This window comes from Vipera berus (assembly GCF_964194415.1).
Source record: "Vipera berus genome assembly, chromosome: Z".
Taxonomy (NCBI): Eukaryota; Metazoa; Chordata; class Lepidosauria; order Squamata; family Viperidae; genus Vipera; species Vipera berus.
In genome coordinates, this window is record NC_138205.1 from 123,584,642 (window position 1) to 123,601,272 (window position 16,631).

General features: G+C 40.6%; 1 protein-coding gene across 1 annotated transcript in view; it reads right to left on the bottom strand.

Moving 5' to 3' along the window:
• The window catches only part of DPP6 (dipeptidyl peptidase like 6), a gene marked incomplete at both ends in the record, with an annotated part of 250,083 nt that overhangs the window by 62,185 nt on the left and 171,267 nt on the right, over positions 1–16,631 (bottom strand). The window lies entirely within an intron of this gene.

A 16,631-nucleotide genomic window follows, 5' to 3' on the forward strand; every position in this document is an offset into this window, starting at 1 on the left:
ATGGACCACCTCAGCATTCTAGGTGACATGATCTGGGGTGTCTGTTTATCCGTAGTAAACAGTCCCAATAGGGGCTTGTGGTCAGTTAGTATGGTAAAGTTCCTACCATAAAGGTAATCATGGAACTTTTTTACTCCTGCCACGATTGCTAATGCTTCCTTGTCTATCTGAGCATAATTCCGCTCTGCTTTGGTTAGCGTCCTGGAATAATATGCTATTGGTCTTTGGACACCTTGGTTGTCAAGGTGGCTGATAACAGCCCCCACACCGTAAGGTGAAGCGTCACATGCCAAATAAATTGGTTTATTTTCTATAAAATGGGTTACTGTTGATTGGCTGGAAAGAATGTCCTTTAAAGTTTGGAAACTCACTCTATGTTTATTAAGCCACTGCCAAGGGGTCTTTTTATCAAGAAGTCTATGGAGGGGTTCTGCGATAGCAGCTTTGTGTGGCACAAATGTATGATAGAAGTTCACTAAGCCAAGGAAGGCTTGTAGTTCAGCCTTGTTTTTAGGCTCAGGAGCCAATTTTATTGCTTTGATTTTATCAGGAGTAGGATGAATTCCATTTTTGTCAATCCTGAATCCCAGGAATTCAGTGGACTTGACCCCAATGCAACATTTTTCCTTTTTTAATTTCAATCCAGCCCTCCTAAATCTTTGCAATACCTGTTCTAGCCGCTCTGCTAATATTTCTTCATTTTTTCCAGCTATCAAGACATCATCAAAGTAAGGGCATACACCAGGTATGCCCTTTAAGGTCCTCTCCATCACTTCTTGAAAGATTCCTGGAGCTGCTGCAATACCAAATTGCAGTCTGTGGACTCGGAACGCCCCCTTGTGGGTAACTATCGTCTGAGCTTCTGCAGCCTCTTCAGACACAGTTAATTGCAAGTACGCCTGCGCCAAGTCTAACTTGGCAAACATGGCGCCGTCCTGTATCGTGGCGAGGACCTGCTTCACCGTCGGGACCGGGTAAGCATGTTTTTTCATTCCCAGGTTCAGGGTGGCCTTGTAGTCAGCGCAGATCCTCACATCCCCATTAGGTTTGAGGGGTGTGACGATCGGCGTTTCCCACAAGCCTCCCTCGACTGGTTCTAAGACGCCTTGGCCTACAAGCTTGTCGAGCTCGGCCTCGATTTTTTGCTTCAGGGCGAAAGGCACCCTTCGGGCCTTAAGCCTGATTGGTTTTACTGACGGGTCTAGATTAAATTTTATTGGGGGCCCTTTGTATTTACCAAGAGACCCATCGAATACGTCTGCAAATTCATTGCAGACTGATTCGAGGGTCTTATTTTTAATAATTGAATTTATTCCCCCAATCCAAATGCCCAGGGCCGGGAACCAGTTAAGGCCAATTAGACTAGTCCTATGTCCCTCAGTAACTATTAAATCTAAAACCCCCTTAAACCCCTTAAATTTAACGCTAAGGGTAATTTTTCCTTTTATTTTTATTGGGGTTTTTTGAAAATCGGTTAATTGGATTTTTGTTGAACTAAGTGGAATTTTTCTTCCACTTATTTGTTCAATTCTTTCAAGGGTTTCACTAGATATTATTGACACTGAAGCCCCTGAGTCTATTTCCATCTTGCAAGGAACCCCTTGCAAATGGACTATGATTTTTAATTTTCCTTCTGGAAAATTGCTATTTTTTCCCTTCCTACTGCGACTGACACGCGCCACCTCCCCTCGGTTTGGAATTTTAACCCTCGGTCTAGGGGTCTCTTTGCCACTAAAGTAAGGGGTTACCTTACCTTCGGGCCACACATCGACTTCATGAAGGCGGTTGTCGCGTGCACGGCTCCTGCAGATGGCCTGGATGTGGCCGGTCTTCCCACACGCTCTACATCTGGCGGTACAGAATCGGCAAGAGGTGCGGGGATGGTTGCCCCCGCAGCTGCCACACTGGTTGTCATTGTCGCGCGGTCTTGTCGTGTAGTCTTTCCATGGTCGTTGGGCCCCTGTCGTTTGTCGTTGCGGTGTTGCGGGTTGGTGACGGCGGTTTGGTTCAGGCCCCTCACTTCTGGATGGTTTTGGCGCCAATTTTCCGAATCGTCTGGAGACTTCGGCGATGTCTTCTTCCCATTGCTGATCCACCTCCCCGCAGTCCACATAGCCTTCTTGGTTGATCTCGGCAGACGCTGCCAAGCTACTTCGGGGGGGGTCGCGATACCCAGTGGATTCGTATGTTAAAAGTTCATCCAACACTTCTTGTAGATCGCCAGTGGGTTTGGCGATTATCCTGTTTTGCAGCTGCTCGTCACGCAAGCCCAATACTACTCGGTCCCGAATTCTTATTTCTAAATTGTCGTATTTACATCGTACTGCGGCTTCCCTGACGGCAGCAACGAATTTTTGTATTGATTCGCCCGGTCTCTGGTTCCTTTTCTCAAATATGCGCCGCCAGAAGAGTTCGGATCTCCTAGGCGTGAAGTGAACCTTTAGTTTGGCTAAGAGGTCAGCATACGGCACACTTGAGACCGGCTGTGGTTGACACAGTCCAACAGCGATCCGATAAACTGGTGTGCCGCAAATTGTCAGTAATGCTGCCGCCTTTTTCCGGTCGTCTGTAATTCCATTCACAAGCAGGAACCCTTCGACTTGTCCAATGTATTCTTCCCAATCCTCTGGGAAGTTTGGGTCGAATTCTTTCAATGACCCAATTTGCGCCATTCGGAGAATTTTTCTTTATTCTGCCGCGGCCGCTCGGTTGACTGTGACCCCTTTCAAATTTGCCGCCTTTGCGCAGCTATTTCGCCAATTCTCTGGTCTTCTGTCTATCCCACCTTCGTCGCCAATTGTTTGGTTCTGATAGACGAGGACTCAGAGTGATTCACAATGAAAGAGTTTATTGAATACACATAAGTCAACTCACAACTGTCAAATGTTGCAAGCTTTTATAGTGGAACTGTTTGAACTGTAACCAATCATTAGACACTCTTTTCCCGCTTCTTGTTGCTTTAACCAATGATTGCACCGGAATCTCCCGCTCTAAACCCTGCTTTTGCAATCTGCTATTTTCCTTGTTTGCAAACTATTTACAGACACAACAACTGCCATACTGTTGCCAAGATATCCATGATTCCTAGGAGTCAAGCTCAATGCAAAGCCTGATACCAGAATAACTGAACATTTCTGGCACTGTTTCCTATCACAGAAAAAACATAAATTGAAGTGTAACATTAAACCTCATAACTTTTAAAAATGAAGAATAACCTTCAAACTCTTTTAATCCAGAAAAAATATTGGCTCAAAGCAGACGCAGAATTTGGTCATACAGTGGATTTTTTAGGAAATGAGATGGTGGTAATGTCCTTGGCATTATTAAAGTTAAAAAAAGCAAAGTTCCATAAATTATATGCAATGGAAACTCCCCTAGGTAGGAAGTAAAGTTGCTGTATGGCACCAATAAGAATCAGGTGTCTTCATTTTATTTATTCATTCTAGGGGTGAGTTTTTAAAGAAGAGTGAGCTTCCATTGCTGAAAGAGAAGGGATTTCAAAAGTTTATAGTAGAATCCCTGGCAACTTTAAATGAAGCATGATAGAATCACTAAACCGGACACATTTATTATCTTTTCCTCCATGTTTGTGGATGATTTCTTACTTAAACTATGAGTTGCCACACAAGAATGCTAACTTTCCTTAAGAGGGTTGCTATAAGTAAGACAAACATGCCCAATTTAGTTAGAGACTACATGCTTCCTGCATCCATTGGCTAAAGAGTTTCCCACTGTCAGTTGCAAAATTGTAGTAATCCAGACAAGAAGCACATGTACAAGTACTATCTCTAACTTTACTACAAAAATAACAGAATAACAAAGCTGGAAGGGACCTTGGGGGGTCTTCTTGCCCAACCTCCTGCTCAAGCAGGAGACCCTATACTATTTCAGACAAATGGTTATCCAATCTCTTCTTTAAAATGTCCAGCATTGGAGCATCCATAGTTTTTGGAGGAGTGTCATTCCACGGATTAATTTTTCTTTCTCCTGACACATTAACAGAATATTGCATCTCTCTCCTATCCTTGTTACAGCCCAAGAGACAAGGAATGTTTCCTTAGAGTCATTTGCTATGCCCCTTTTCCTTCTGCAGTCTCGGCTGCCTCTTATCTGAGCATTCTCTGTGGCTCTTCCTCCTGTCTCCCAAGGTCACACCCACACACCATAACACTGGCAGATTTATTGTTTTCTTAGTCTTACATGCCACTCCAATCATACATGACTCTGAGCACCATACATACCTGAATGGAATATCTGTTGTTTTTGAATTTGTCCTTCAGGCTGCAAGGAGTGCTTATTTCAGCATGGTGCTCAGTTGGTTCACATAGCAGTGGCTATCAATGCATGATGTGACATGGGCTCTTGTCTATCATCATCTGGCCTGTTACAAATAGCCTGTGTCACATTAGGGCTGAGAGAAAGTGACTGGCCCAAGGTCACCCAATGGGCTTCTTCCCAAAGGATCTCCCCATTCCTAGTCTAGTATCTTAACCCCTACAAAACACTAGTTTTCCACATACCTGAAATGCAGTAATAGGATTAAAGCATAAGCAACAAGGTACAACAAAATACTCTAGGTATCACTGAACAACTAATTTCATAGAAGAGATCAGAAACAGATACGTTATACTCAAAAGCTTACCGAAAAAGCCAAGTCTTTATTGCTTTTTGAAAACCTAAGAGGTTCCACTGCCTACCAGCAACAGGTCTATACATCCTCTCATTGCCTTATTCTGCCACTTCCTTATACATGTGTTTTTACACATATGATTGTGTATTTTCATAGATGGGTGTAGGGGTTGGTTCCCAGACTGATAAAAATTATTATATACCAGTTGCAAGCTTCCACATGATCAGTGATGAGTGAAGTGACATAACTCCTTGCTAGATCATAGGAAGACCATCAGAAATAAAATCAAAACATGTCCATTCTAAAGTGGACTCTAAGAAAGAAGTATCAATTCTAAATGGTAAATGGCGACGTTTTTAGAACATTTTTCATTTTTCCTATTCTTCTTAGTATAGCTTGCTAATGAGAATTGTGTGAGATTCATGCTTTGGAAAGAGTCACTCTCAAAGTTCTTAAAAATAGATCACCATGTGTGTGAAAGAATTGGGGTAGGATATTGTCTGAACTGATTTTACACTTGGGAGTCAACTTAGAGACATGGATCACACATCATGATGGTCTTAAGATGACCAGGTAATTCAGATGGTCTAATGTGTGAAGCTAACTAATTAGAATATATTCAATAAATAAAGGTTATTAGTTAAAAGAGAATGCTTTGGTGTGACCGCTGAAACCTGTATATTTACACAACATATTGAACCATAAATTAACTATATGGGCTATGATATTTTGCTAAACTATGGTCTATAATCAATGGAAGGGATTATTGAGGATCTGTAAACTAAACCGTAATTTCAACCAACTTAGTGTTATTTGATAAGTTAATGTCAAATATTTTCAAATGCTCTTGCCTTCCAGGATTGTTCAGAGGGGAGAGGCACAAATAAATAATACACTTTAAATACCTCTACTAATTAAATACCATCAATTTAATTAATATGTCTCCTCTAATACTAAGAGCAAAGCCAACCCCCTATTGTAGCTAATAAACACATTTTAAATCACTGAAAAACTTGAATATAATCTAGCTTAACAGAGGCATCTGGGGAAGCCACAGTGGTATCAGGTAGGAAATTACATCATTGAGCAAATGATACAGATTACACAACTGGCATCATTCACAGGTGATGCCATGGAGGTACACGTGATCTAATCTGCCCTGCCTTGTGGCTGTTGCTGAAATACATATTCATGGAAATTTATAAAAGGCTTGGTGTAGAATCAAAAAGGAATGGAAAAATTCCCTTCTCATCTTCTTTTCCAATTATCTGTTTAAATGGGAAGTGTGCAGTTTCATACACATCAGAAGCTAATCTTGGATTTTCTCAAGCAGAAACAGCCATTTCTAATTAAAGCCATCCTATTTACATTTACATTGTTAAGATGATTCTCAGCTGGAAGCTTTTCATATTAGGGAAACAAAAGGATGCTTTAAAGGGCCATCTAGAATCCATCTCGACCGCCAGGTGGAGCTTTCTTTTTAAGAAGTGTGGATTAAATAGGAAGGAAGATTCTTGATAGTTTGTTTATAAGCTATGAACTATGCACAGAGATGCTTGATGTGAGATTTGAACTCTATTTGATAGCAACAAGCAATTCCCTTAGGATACGCTTCTTCAGTCTGATGCTTCCGGATGTTTGGGACTACAAGTCCCAACATTCAAGCTAATTATTAGTGACTTCTATTTGTAGGCTGCATTTTAAAAGATCCATCCTTAACACTGTAAGAATTATCACTACCAATCACATCCTGAAGCAACGTGAAAACACACTTTCAATACCGATGCAGAGTTGCTGGTACTGACTGACAAGCTACAGAAATATTCCTAGTCAGAATTTGGTATGATTCATTATTTAACAGTTTACAAATTCCATAGGAGATCTGACATCACAATATGAAGAAAGCATCAGTACACAAAATATGAAAACAGCTGCAATAATTACAGAAGTTTCAAAATTACGAGTACAAGTAATCCTTGACTTATGACTGTAATGGTGTCTGGAATTTCCATTGTTAAGCCTTGACAGTCATAAGTCAAGGCCCACACATGCCTGGACTCAATTTAAGACTTTTTTTGCAGCAATAATTAAGTGAATTTTATAGTCATTAAGGAAATCTATATATTCCTATGGGCATAAAGGTCAGAATCCAGCAAAAACAAAAAAGCTTCTTTCAGCATGTAAAAAACAAGTAAAAAGTTAAGGAAATGATTGGTCCATTAGTGGGAGAAAGTGGCAAGAATGTGATAAGCAACAGGGAGAAAGCGGAACTATTTAACTCGTTTTCTGCATCCATCTTTACACAAATTACTGACCATACTCGGGATGCAGTCCTCAATGGAACTGCTTCTAAATGGAGGGAAGTGAGTAGTGGGGTGCCCCAGGGCTCTGTTCTGGGCCCAGTGCTCTTCAACATCAAATCTGCAGACAATACCTAGCTGGCAGGAATAGCCAACACTCCAGAAGATAGGCTTAAGATACAGAAGGATCTTGACAGACTTGAACACTGGGCACTATCTAACAAAATGAAATTCAGTGGTGAAAAAAGTAAGGTTCTACATTTAGGCAAGAAAAACCAAATGCACAGGTATAGTATAGGTGGTACCTTGCTCAATAGTAGTAACTGTGAGAGGGATCTCAGAGTCCTAGTGGACAGTCACTTAAATATGAGCCAGTAGTGTGCTGCAGTTGCCAAAAAAGCCAACACAGTGCTAGGCTGCATTAACAGAGGGATAGAATCAAGATCACGTGAAGTGTTAATACCACTTTACAATGCCTTGGTAAGGCCACACTTGGAATACTGCGTTCAGTTTTGGTCACCATGATGTAAAAAAGATGTTGAGACTCTAGAAACAGTAAAGAGAAGAGCAACAATGATGATTAGAGGACTGGAGGCTAAAATATATAAGGAACGGCTGCTGGAATTGGGCATGTCTAGTTTAATGAAGAAAAGGATGAAGGGTGACATGACAGCCGTGTTCCAATATCTCAGGGGCTGCCACAAAGAAGAGGGAGTCAAGCTATTCTCCAAAGCGCCCAAAGGCAAGACAAGAAGCAATGGATGGAAACTAATCAAGGAGAGAAGCAACCTGGAACTAAGGAGGAATTTCCTGACAGTGAGAACAATTAACCAGTGGAACAACCTGCCTCCAGAAGCTGTGAATGCTCCAACACTGGAAGTTTTTAAGAAGAGACTGGACAGCCATTTGTCTGAAATGGTATAGGGTTTCCTGCCTGAGCAGCGGGTTGGACTAGATGACCTCCAAAGTACCTTCCAACTTTATTATTTTTATGTGAATTATGTGGATTAAATCATGGACATATGCCCTTGGATTGCTGCAACTGCCTATAAAGGGAGTCGGTTGCTAAGTGCAGTCATGTGACCAAGGAGATATATGCAGTTTTGAGAACTCCATAACTGGATTCTAAGTAGCTTTTGGGGAGAATCTATCAAAAGTTTGAAACTGGGAGGTTGTTTCTACTACTTTCACTCATGTTGCATTCTACCTCTGTGGCCACTGTGAGAAGATGATGAGGCGAGTTCTAACCAATGCACATTGACAGCCCCCAGGAAGATTAGGTTTCTCAGGGGTGGCTTGGGCCAAAAACAATATTAGGTATGAAAGAATATCAAAATATCAGTAGCAATTCTTGACACCAAGGCCAATGGAGAAATGTCCATAAGCAATTCTTAAAATTACAGCCGTTCAGAGGGAAATGCTGCATTCTGCCTGAACAAGATGGTACCCTTTTCCATTACATGAACAGACGTTATCTAGATCTTGCAACTGAATTGTCTTTCAGTATCAGGCAATCAAAGGAGGCCTTGAAAGCAGTAAACTAGCCTAAGTAATATGGATTGTTCTACTGGTATTAACAGAAAAATAGAATAACAGAGTTGGAAGGGACCTTGAAGGTCATCTACTCCATCCCCCTACTCAAACAGGAAACCCTACACCATTTCAGACAAGTTGTCAGGACCCACCCCAATCCACGTCTTAGGAAGACAAAATTCTTGGAGTCAAATCTATTCCAAAAAGAATCTTTACTATGACATGCTTGGTTGTAGGAAACGAGAAAGGACTTAATATTATCCCACGAAGTAAACCCTTATAAAGAGTTCCCGGTTTAACCCCCCTTAACCCCATTTGGTCAGTCCCCCATCCTTTCTCTCGTATCATCCATCTCGTGGGAAAAAGGAACTTAGGACCCTTCATGTTTATTGCTGTCTTCCGTGACAAAAGCCAGATGCTAGCCCCCCTTTTGTTTCCCCAGTTCAAAAGGCTTCTCCTTTCCTTTGAAATGCCTAATACCGGTTCAATACACATCTATTCTCTTCTCTTCGGGAGATGGCAGAATCCATGGAATAATGTTTGAAACATTCCATTTATGAATATGATATAAATGGATTCTGACAGAAGTGGCTGTCCAGTCTCTTCTTAAAAACTTCCAGTGTTGGAGCATTCACAGCTTCTGGAGGCAGGTTGTTCCACTGATTAATTGCTCTAACTGTCAGGAAGTTTCTCCTTAGTTCTAGATTGTTTCTCTCCTTGATTACTTTCCATCCATTGCTTCTTGTCCTGCCCTCAGGTACTTTGGAGAATAGGTTGATGCCCTGTTCTTTGTGAGGATTCCTTAGATATTGGAACACTGCTATCCTATCACCCTTAGTCCTTCTTTTCATTAAACTATATATAGCCAATTCCTGCTGAGGACTAACCGTACTTAATATCAGAACTGCTACTTTTGTTCCACATGGTAGGATGAATAATTTATGAGGAAAGTGATGGCCTCCACTACAAATGGCCACTGGATTCTCCTGAGTAGAAGGATCAAGGAAGACTTTGTATCATTAGTAGAAGTTTGAACATGCGTGTATTTCTGAATCTGCTCCTGGACGCAGTTTTGATTCCTACTTGTTTCTACCATTCTTATCAAATGCTAAAATAGATATTTCTGTGCAGCTGAACTGTACAATGATTTGAAGGGTGTCATGCAGAAACAAACAACCTCTGCACCTGCTAGATCTATCAGTTTATCACAAAATTCATAAAATCAAGTAAAACTTGTTTCATGAAGAAGGAGGTTGTACCTGTTGGAAACTCAGAATAAGAAATCCAAATTGTTTCATTTGAAAACCTAAATCTGCCCTACTAATTTTAAGTAGCATTAAAATTTAATTTGGAATATCTTGTCAATTACATAATCTCTGCTTTATTACCAGCATCTGACTGATATTTTGAAACCCGGCCTTGAAGGGGGGGAAAATGGAATCCCACCACTAGATGGCACGATATGTTAAAAAATATTATCTCAGAAATAATGAGAATTTCAGAACACAGTATCGCCTGTGAAACCATGGTGATGAGGGGAGTAATGCTGTCACACTTGAGAAAGAAGAAAATTCTCTGCCAAAACAACAACAATCAGGCCCCATAATCAAAGATCACAGTTCTTTGTCAGAAAGCTTTGACTCTAATTCTGGCTAAGCCATTTACTTCACAGTAACTCAATTAAAGTCATTTATTCACAGGAATAAACAACTCCAAGATGGTATATAGGGATGTATATTCCATGCAAAATCCCAAAATACAGATTAGTTACCTCTTAATGTTTTCAGCCAATCTCCCATGCTCATAGTCAAGTCAGTGAAAAAAAGAAGATTTATTTCCACTTTTCAGTCATGTTTATGAAGCAAACATCTTGCATTAGTGATTGCAAATACTGAATAAGAAAGTGGAAAATGAGCTTGATTAATGCAGAGCATAAAACAGATGTCATCCATGTAGCATCAGACTGTGATTCAGCATATATTTTCTTTATAATTAGAGTTCATCATTATGTCAGGTTGCTTATGATTAATAGAAAAAGTTTACAAAATCATCACATCACCGAATGAATTGTCCTCAATACCACTACATCCACATGGAGAGAAGTAAGCAGCAGGGTACTACAAGGCTCTGTCTTAGGTCCAGTACTCTTCAATATCTTCATAAATGACTTAGATGAGGGAATAGAAGGGGAACTCATTAAATTTGCAGATGATACCAAACTGGCAGGAGTAGCCAACACCCCAGAAGACAAACTCAGGATCCAAAAAATTCTTGACAAACTTGAACAATGGGCCCTATCCAACAAAATGAGTTTCAATGTGGAGAAAAGCAAAGTTTTACATTTAGGCAGGAAAAATCAAAGGTACAAGTACAGATTGGATGAGACCTGGCTTAAAAACAGTATCTGTGAGAGGGACCTTGGAGTCCTAGTGGATGATCACTTGACTCTGAGCCAGCAGTGTGCAGCAGCTGCCAAAAAAGCTAATACAATCCTGGGTTGTATAAACAGAGACATAGAATCAAGATGACACACATCTGGAATACTGCAACCAATTTTGGACATTAAAAAAGATGTTGAGACTTCGGAAAAAGTTCAGAGAAGAGCAACTAAAATGATCAGAGGCCTGGAGACTAAAACATATGAAGAAGGGCTGCAGGACTTGGGTTTGGCTAGTCTAAAGAAAAGAAGAAATAGGGGTGACATGATAGCAGTATTCCAGTATTTGAAGGGCTGCCACAAAGAAGAGGGGGTCACATTATTCTCCAAAACACCAGAGGGCAAGACAAGAAACAGTGGTTGTAAACTGATCAAAGAGAGAAGCAACCTGAAATTAAGGAGAAACTTCCTAACATGAGGACAGTTAACCATTGCACCAGCTTTGCCTTTAGAAATCATGGGTGCTCCATCACTGGAGATTTTTAAGAAGAGGAAAGACAGTCACTTGTCTGAGATGGTATAGGTTCTCCTGTTTGATGAGGGGGCTGGACTAAAAGATCTCCAGAGTCCCTTCTAACTTTAATCTATTTGAATTGATCTCCATCACTGACCAGTTCCATAAATGATTAATAGCGTTGGCTTGGGGTAGATTGCTACTAGAGAAGACATGAACTGTTCCATCCCTTCATTTATTAATGAGAAATACACAGCCTGTTCAGTCTGGATGAACTTCGTAACTGCCTCTATTTACTCACATTGATAACCATCATAGATGATGTTTAGGACCTTTTGAAATAAATGAAGATTGCAATAATATCACTTAAAAGCAAAGATGGGCCATTGCACATACCAAGTCAGATTGTGCTGGCTTTCACTGATGCAAGCTTTAAACTGCCATAAACCTAATGAGAAGTATATATTCAGAGATGACTTGACTTTTTACAGCTTGTAGGGTATTTAAATATACAGTAAGAAGTGATAGCAACTGGAATATTACTTAAAATTCTCTGAGCAAATGCTGCATGTACTGCAGGAAACAACAAGTAAGAATTTATTCCTTCTAACTTGATATTTCAGCCTAATTGAAGTGACAGTCTTGATCTATTTAAGCAATCTATTTAGAACAAAGAACATAGCTTAATAGTATTAGAACGAATCTTGGAGATCTCCAACTCTCTATGTGAGCAGAAAGATCTATATCATTCCAGACAAATGGCTGTCCAATCTCTTCTTGAAAACCTCCAGTGATTGAGCACCCACAACTCTTGGAGGCAAGTCGTTCCACTGATTAAATTGTTCTGACTATCAGGGAATTTCTCCTTAGTTCTAGGTTGCTTCTCTCCTTGGTAATCTTTCAGCTGTTACTTCTTGTCCTACTCTCAGGTACTTTGGAGAATAGGTTGACCCCTTCTTCTCTACGACAGCCCTGCCCAAGTACTTATTGATACAATATTAAATATCATAGTTGATATTGGTAAAGTTCAAGAATTTATGCCATCAGCATAACCATGTTAGGGGTCTAGGCATTTATTTACTCATTTGTTTAAAAGATGATGAAATGGTTGTTCGACTGAACGATTCTTGCATAGACTACAACAGCCCTGGGGCAAGAAAAAGATTTGGCTTGTTGGGGGAAAGAATACCTCACAGCTATCCTTCTCTTTTGCTTTTAAATAATCCCATCTGCTTATCCCAATGGCGCTGTATAGATAAAAGCAGAAATCTAAAACCCAGCTATGAAGTTGTTAGCATAGCTAAGAGAGTGTGTAAAGAGTTATGGGGGATCTTTCTTTGCTGTTTGGAGCTGCCTGGAGTGAAATTAATTAATTAGTTTGTATAGCCATCCAATTTACACATAAGGCAGCTTACAACATTTTAAAAAATCCACAATATAATAAAGACTCCTAAGAAAAGCCACCCTCTGCATCCCATGGTAGCAACAACATAATCAAATTAGCCACTTGATCTGCTGCATTTCCATTTGTGATCCACAGGCCTGCTGAGGGCCTTTTGGAAAAGCAATGGTGTGGGCCAACTGTATCTTGGGGGGGCACCAAGAAGGGGCCACCACGAAGAAGGCCCTTTTTCATGGCCCCACTTCACTAATTGATAGGGCCCATAATATGCCGTGCCTTTCCATCCTGGTGGGCTGGGTGGATATATTAGGGGTTGGGGCCAAATAGCCTGGCACCAAGACATGTAGGGCTTTCTTGATATGCTGACTTTGTTCTCAAAATAGCTGGAAGCTGGGCCATCAAAGCTAGAAGAAAAGCATGTAGTGGAACGCATAGATCTCCTTGAGGAAGGAGACACTGCCTAGGAAATCATCAAACAAAAGAGATAGGAGCCCATCCTCATTTAATGGTCAATGAAAGAAAGCCATGGGTCCTTCCTCCATGGGTCTAGCAATTAAAAATGGCAGATGGGAACTTTGTACATTCAGATTTGCAAGATTCTGTTAATGTAGCCTTGCAATAAAGTAGATGTGGCTTCATCTAATCTTGTTTCCTATCTAAATTATCTAGGAAGGTTGACAAATAGGAGTTGATCACAGTAGCTGGAGCACATCCAGATAGTAGTGTGAAGAGCAGAAGATTGAGAAGGAGTGGAGCACCAAATTAATGGTCATCCAGTGGCATCAGGTCATTAAAGAGATTCAGTGACAAACATGGCATTGGAGGCTAGGAGTAATCCAGTGGGTATGGCTTTAGAAGAGGTCTTGTATGGCTTTAGTGGGATAGAGGATGAGACCACCCCAAAAGACCCACAGCAAGCCATGCATCTGCCAACATGAAAAAGACCTATCGAAGGGACAACAGCTATAAATAATCCATTAAAAAAAAACCCGAGAGGCAGAGAATAGCTATATTTGAACAGGCTATTAATCAAAACTGTGGTATTCTACTTCTTCTCTGAGATATTGCCAGATTGTAAGTAAAGAAAATATAGGCATCAATGTAGTAAGTACTATAAAACCACAGGAAATTTATTATTGGCTGATCTTTGTGGGTTATTTCCTAGGTTCCTTATCATTTTAGGAGCAAAAAGAACTCAGCAACAGGGCTTGAGGCACAAGTTGACACTAATATTTGCACAATGACTCTCTTGCTACAAATCCTGTTTCTTCCATAAGATATTTACATGATGGATAAATGCTCAGATGACCTTAAGCAGCAGGATATTCTCAGCAATGTCTCTAGGCACAAATACAGTAGCTCAAAGAGTCAGCTCATTAACCTTTAAGGCCTGTTTCTTCAAACAATCCAATGCCAGTTTGGCTGGTTGTTTTTATTATAATTATTTATATCCCAATTTTTTCAAGAGAACAGATGTTTAAAAAGTGCCTTACAGGCAACATGAACCATAAGATATGAAAGTACTATATGTATTATTTGAAAAGAAGGGAAAGGGAAGATTGGTTTCTTGGATCCTTCCCATGAGGTATTTAGGAGTAATGGTCCTGCCTGAGGAAAAAGAGAAGGTAGACTGCAGCAGAAAAGGATTCAGGGGTTGTTGTCACCATTTTTCTTCCTTTCCATTAAGGGTTTCTAGACCACTGTTGCTTCCTTAAAATCCTTCCGCTGTACTGATAACCTCTTAGATATAATCATATTTAAACAGGTCTTTTTAAAAATGAATAACAAATTGGGTTGCAGTCATACCTTGGCACTCAACTGCTTCAAAACTCATCCAATTCAGTATTCGATGTGTGTTGAAGCGGAAATCTTATCCTGGCACTCTATGGAAGTGAAAATTAAGACTTTGAATAAGCAGGATAGAAAGAATAATGATACTTTTGTACTCTGTATTCTGGTATTGGAGATGAACCCTGCAAACAAACAAATGAATCACAGAACAAATCAATGCAGAGCTCTCACTCAAGGCAGAGATGATTATACTTTGGACAAATAAGACCCAGCTCTGAGAAAGATATCATGCTAGGAAAGGTTGAAAGAACAAGAAAAGGACAACCTTTCCTGGTGCACGGACTAAGTTAGAGCAGTGATGGAGGCATTGTTAAAAAATCTGAGGGACCAGGTTAGAGACAGATCACCCTGGAAAAAAGATAAGGTCTGTCTTAGGCCCAGCACTCAACATCTTCATAAATGATTTAGGGCAGACATGTCAAACACAAGGCCCGGGGGCCGGATCCGGCCCGCGAAGTGGTTTCATGTGGCCCACGAAGCCATCCTGGAAACAGGGAGGGAACGGCCCCCACTGCCTTGGCCCTGGCCCAGAGACCCTCCTTCTGCCAGAGACCCTCAGATCTGTCCCACTCCTGCCCAGGGCCCCATAGGCACCCTTGATGCAAACGATGTAGAGCTGGCCATGCCCACCCAGTAGGCCATACGCACTCTAGCCACGCCCACCCAGGCCACACCCACCCGGTCCCCTGAGGGCAACTGCAATGCTGATGCGGCCCTCAGTGAAATTGAGTTTGACACCCCTGATTTAGGGGATAGAAGAGGACTCATCAATTTGCAGATGATACCAAGCTGGAGGGGATGGCCAACACTCCAGAAGATAGGCTCAAGACCCAGAAGAGGCACAGCTTATTCCTGGGCCTTTTTTTTCTTCAGAAGACAAAAAGGGAGGAATAAAACAACAGAATAAGGAAACAGAAAGGAAAATATCTCCCATAACTCTAGAGGTGGGACAGTTAAGAGAATGCCAGTGCCATGAAGGTGCACACCACCAGTCCATCACACTTTACCCTAAACATGTAGAGAACAAAAAAAATCCAAAATTGATCAGGTGCTTGGATAGATAGATAGATAGATAGATAGATAGATAGATAGATAGATAGATAGATAGACAGACATACACACACACACACACACACACACACATATATAATAGCACACAATAGATTCTACAAATGGATTGCTAATGCTTATTTTCGCTCCCAAAAATCATGCTTAATCTAGCCTTTCATGTTAAACCTAATCTGATTCTTAGCCTGTAACCTCCTTGCTAAATTCACTAAGTAGATTATTCTATTACATCAGTGCTGATTGATTTGACTGTATTTTTGGTTTTCCATATCATCAGGAGTCAATTGAAGTGTAATATTTTGAAGAAAAGTTTTACCAGATGGCAGATTTATGAAGAGTGCAAAGAAACGCATCTTGAATGCCAATGAACTTTTGTATTTTAAATAGAAAATTCTGAATTGAAAAAATAAATGGCATATGTTTGTCTCTCTCTCTCAGTGCATACAGGTAGTCCTTGAGATATAACTGGTCATTTAACAGCTGTTCAATATTACAACTGACTCCCCTCCCAAAGCTACTTACGACCCGTTTCAAGTTACAGCCACTGCAGTGTCCCCTGATCATTCGCCCTTAGGATCGATAATAGGGCCTCCCTCATCCTCAAGGCATCCCTTTCTCTGCTTAATGAACCATGTGCTCATTTAACAGTTGCATTATGGAGAACACAAATCCCATGATCATTAAGAAGTTGGCTGGGAAGTTCACAAGTGATGATTAAATGACCCTGGGACATTGCAACAGTTGTTACTACATGCGCCGTTGCCAAGTGCCTGAATTTTAATCCCATGACTTTGGGGATGCTGAAACAGTCACTGTTTTCAATGCTGTTGTAACTTTGAACAGTTGCTAAATGAATGCTTGTAAGTTGAGGACTATCTTATGTGCTTTCAGTTTTATTGAATTATAATAATAATAATAATTTAATTTTTATACCGCCCTTCTCCCGAAGGACTCAG